The sequence below is a fragment of the Atta colombica genome, unplaced genomic scaffold (assembly GCF_001594045.1).
Source record: "Atta colombica isolate Treedump-2 unplaced genomic scaffold, Acol1.0 scaffold153, whole genome shotgun sequence".
In the NCBI taxonomy this organism is placed as follows: domain Eukaryota; kingdom Metazoa; phylum Arthropoda; class Insecta; order Hymenoptera; family Formicidae; genus Atta; species Atta colombica.
Window position 1 is genome coordinate 2536596 of NW_017259243.1, and position 4957 is coordinate 2541552.

The 4957-nt window shown below is 27.3% G+C and overlaps 1 protein-coding gene across 1 annotated transcript in view; it reads left to right on the forward strand.

Moving 5' to 3' along the window:
* Positions 1-4957, forward strand: part of LOC108685451 (protein rhomboid-like) — a 12860-nt gene that overhangs the window by 4668 nt on the left and 3235 nt on the right. The window lies entirely within an intron of this gene.

A 4957-nucleotide genomic window follows, 5' to 3' on the forward strand; every position in this document is an offset into this window, starting at 1 on the left:
TTTTCGAAAGAAGTCAAAAATAATTTTCCAATTTTTTAAGTGAGATTCTTATTTTATTTTCTTCCAAAAATTTAGCTTAAATAGTATAATTATAAGATGACTAATATATAACGGAGTCATGATAGAACGAATGATGGCTCTTATATGACTATCACACAAATTTTGATTTTATAATGTGAAACAAAGCGTTAATTTATGTTTTGAATACATATAAACTTAAAACTATGAAATTAAATGCATTTTTAATTTGCGGAGAATTCTGCGAAATTCCGTTTCTGCCTTTAACACGGCAATACCACTATGCATTGTTAAAAGAGGTTAGCATGAAGGAGAATGAAAATCAAGGATGTTAACGTACAATGACCTCGAAGTGAGAGATGAAAAAAAGAGGGCGAATTCTATGAAACGTTCTCTAGATCACCGGAAATAGATGTTCCGGATCTCGATTAACGGCATAAGCGGTATAAACGGTGCAATGTTGAATTTTAGACTTGTCAGATTAAAAATAGAAAAGCTCGAGGAAATTATTTTCTGAATAGAAAAAAATGAATAATGAAATATATCGCACTTTACTTGAAATATTAATATAAATATATTCTAAATATATATGTATAAAATAAATTAATGACTAATTAATATCACTGAGAATAGTACACGTTTATATTCCAGTAATACTAATTCGAAGCGCGGCTATATAATCCAATGAAATTAAAAAGCGATTTAGAAGTAAATGTATAGGTATTTGAATATAAATTCACTTTTTTTGAAGCTCTATATATATTTATATAAAAATATGAATTTAATTTTGCTTTTTTGTTTATATTTTGTAGACTTAATTATCTTTAAAATATTTTATGGAATTTCTGAATGATTTACGTTTTTCTATTGATATATTTTCTAAAAATGCATGTAACGCGCGCGCGCATGACGAAGCATAATTGTTGCATGCACAGAATATTACATGATAAATAAATAAATAATTAAATAATAAATTCTTTGGCGATTCTTCCTTGATATTATTGACTAAAATCATTGTATTTATGGTTTTCTAATTCTTTATATATTTAATAATGTATACTTTTGCAATAAAAAAATCTGGAATCAAAATATTAAAATATGATTTAAATTAATTCAGGAATGTGATTTTATCTTATTTGCTTGTTCGAAGATTAACGAAATAATTTTTTTATATTTAATAACTAATTATCTAGTTAATATCTGGTGCCTCTCAACACTTTTCTTAAGAATAATGTCAAAGACTTTGGATTGACTATAATCTGTCATTATTCCCTGATTGGTTTATTTAACTCAGTTTGCACAAAAATGCTGTAAAATAGAATTTGATAATAGAATCATCAAATTGTTAAATCATAGTATATTATCGTGATCTCATAGTATAATATCGTGATCTCGAATTCACGCCATTCTCTATGAAACTACATAAGTCTTCTCTTTACTTTAGACGATACAAATCTCTCGCTTGTGGAAAGTATCGAGATTTAACTTAGAACCTGTTTCGTGTTCCGTCAGTTTACTGTACTACTCTTCGAGTAGACGATAGCTGAAACTTGTAAAACGAACCTCTGTGATTTACGTACTGCCTTCTGTTTGATATGGCGATCATTTCAGATAGTATACGTTGAACAGTAAATTCAGTTTCCGATTTTTTAAAGTAAATTGTCGATTATACTCTTTTTAATATTGCAAATTTTAATTTAAAAAATAATTAAAAAGGCTTAAAAATTACAGATTAACTGATTTTTGATTTTTTTTTTTTTTTTTAAAGGAAATCTTGTATTCTTTGAAATTCCTTTAATTTGATGATACTTTTAATTTGATGTTATATGATTAATCGCAATAAATATAAAATTCTTTATATACATTTTTTGTTTATATATATTTCATTAAAATAAAAATTTATATATACTACTGTTTATTAATTTAGGAACATGTGCGATTTTTTTGTATTGTATGAAAAATTAAATATCTCGAAAAAAATCGTAAAAAAGTTTCAAAAATGCATTTTAAAGAGGACAGAAATTAAATTTTTTAATTTTATTATTATGTTATTTTGTTTTTAAATTATATAAAATTGAAAATTGGTATTTTTTAAGTATTTTTATTTTACTTTGAAGCGTTATAACTTGATGAAATATTATCGGACAAAAATTAATCGAACGAAAAAATATTTTAAAATAAACTTTCTAAGCTTTAAAATGTTTTTTAAATAAATCATGCAAGAATTTTTCGCAATAATCGAATTTCTTGTGTAAAAATTCATTTTCACAATATGTTTTAACTTCAAAATTAAAAAACAATTTACAGAAAATAATAATAATAATTTAATATTCTCGATCCGCATAAATTTTTTCAAAATTTTTGAAGGACTTTTTTAAACCGAACTTTTTTCTTTCATGAGAAAATGCAAGTGTTCCTGAACTTAATAAATAGTAAAGTAAAAAATTTTTATATATCCATACAAGTATAAAGTTTTGGTTTAACTTTTTTTATTTTAAATGACGGAGTCACATTTCGTTCAGATTTCGTTTGTATTACGAGTGTTGTAAAATCGTAGGTACTATGAACAAATTTCGTCGAGTGATATTTCAACATACCATGTTGAATATCGATATTGCATCGCATTGCACGAATATTACACGATATTACGTTCTTCTTTTCTCGCACCTTAGGAAAATGAAATTCCTACGTTGTAGGATGCGAACGCCTCTATAATTACGAACTCCGACCGGAGTTCCGAGTGCGCGTATACATACACACACACACACGCATATACATGTATGTACGTAGACACCAATTATATGGGTTGCTGCAAATATTTGTTTAGAATTCAGAATTAGAACACAATATTGGACGAAATCACTGACTGTATCATCGCGACAACTGATATGTGGTCGTTTTCTCTCAAATAATTTTCTTCCATCTTTTGATAAGATTGATTTTTTTAAATAATACAACCATCTATTGTAAAAATGAATAGTTATTATTGTTTATTTATTTAAAATTTTATAATAATTATCTATTATTTAAATATCCCTACGATATGTTTTATATGAAATATACAATAGTTGATTTTAGAAAAACATTATCAGATTTTTCAATTATTTCATTCGTATTTATTATATCTTATTATATGCATTATGAAGCTTATCTTGAAATGATATTAAAAAAACATGTTTATTAAAAAATATATAATACATCTGCAGTTTCTAAAAAATAAAATGATATAAACATGTACTTAAGTGTCAGTGTATCAATTTATGCTTATTTAATTGCAAATGGAATATCGTAAAAACAAATCGCACAGATTTAAAAATTAACAATCTCGTACAGTTGAATTTCATTTTCACGATATCAAATGACAAAGTCAAGCTCAGTTCAGTCTTGCAGACACATCGTCGAATTGAAATATCATCACGCGACGGAGCGTACATGACATGAGATAATAATTTGCTGCAAAGTGAGCACTGGATTTTAATGTCGGGGAGATACTGTCCAAGATGGAAAACATAAAAGCACGAACGAAGGCCCCGAATCTAGACAGGCTTGTAAAAACTGGGACATCAGAACAGATAGCCAGGGAGATATCAGGCTCTCACGAAAGAGTGGCGCACCTGCTGACACGTGTGATTTACCGGCGAGAATGTCTGCACGCGTGCACTCTACTGCGGTGCACAAAAAAAAGCAAACAACAATCGTTAAGGTATTATTTTTACAGACTCCTGCGCGCGCTCCGCACCGAATGCATCGCGTACATGCCGCTCTTTATTACGGTTACGATAAATTCCGCGCGTAATCGGATGAGCAAGTTATTAAACGCGCTGATAAATTGCTTGCAGACTACTGGTACGCTCGTGACATAAATATTTTGCTGACTGTGCGATTAATATTGAACGAAATGTTCGATATCGCTACTATGTACATATGGAGACTGCTTTAGGCTCTCTGGATCTTCGTAAATCATTGTGATCGATAATGTGATTGATCGTTATTTGGTACTCAATTGCAAGGCGTTATGCGATATTGGAATATTCGTTATTGTAAAGTTTATCATGGATTATGATACACGCTATATGAATTATATGTTCAAGCTATCTTTTAGACACATTCATTAAATTTTAAACTTGATAAATAAATGAATGTCACACATAAATTGCAAAATATTTGGATTAATTTCACAAACATTAAGAATTAAATAACATTTATTTGTATCTCATACTTTAGAAAATTTAAATATATATCCGACCAATTTTCTCGCACATAATGTTTTCAATACTTTTCAATACTGTATATATAAAAGAAATACAAATTTTTTAAATAATAGAAATTTTCTTTATTAAAAATTTGTATGAATATTTATATAGAATTACATTAGGTATATATTTAAGCAAAGAGTGCGCCATGTGATCCATTAATTATCTCAGATTAATTATCTAACTTTATCTAATCTTGTTTTGTCTAATCTGGAAAGATAAGTATTTTTTTAATACTTCTATGTAAGATTTGGAAGTAAAAACGTGTAGAACACATTTTCTATCTCAACAAATCGCTTCTAGGAAAGCTAAGTGTCGTTACGGAAATAGCTGGCGTATCAACAGGATCTGGAATAGCACTTCATTCATGTGCTCGTTTATCTTGCTATCTTTATTTAGCTTCTAAAATAAATAGGAAATCCTGGATTCACAAGCCCTTTTCTCCTCTAAGGAATATAAGAAATTATTTTTTGTGAAAAACGTTGTCGAGACGATTAAATTTCAAAGATTTTTTTATATATTGCTAAAATGAATCTTAATATACATCATTAATAAAACATAAATAAACAATTTAATATTATACAACAATTTAATATTATAAAAATTATTATATTAACAACAATTTAAATATCAATACAAATATAATAAATAAATGTTATATAGATTTTATATATGATATATACATT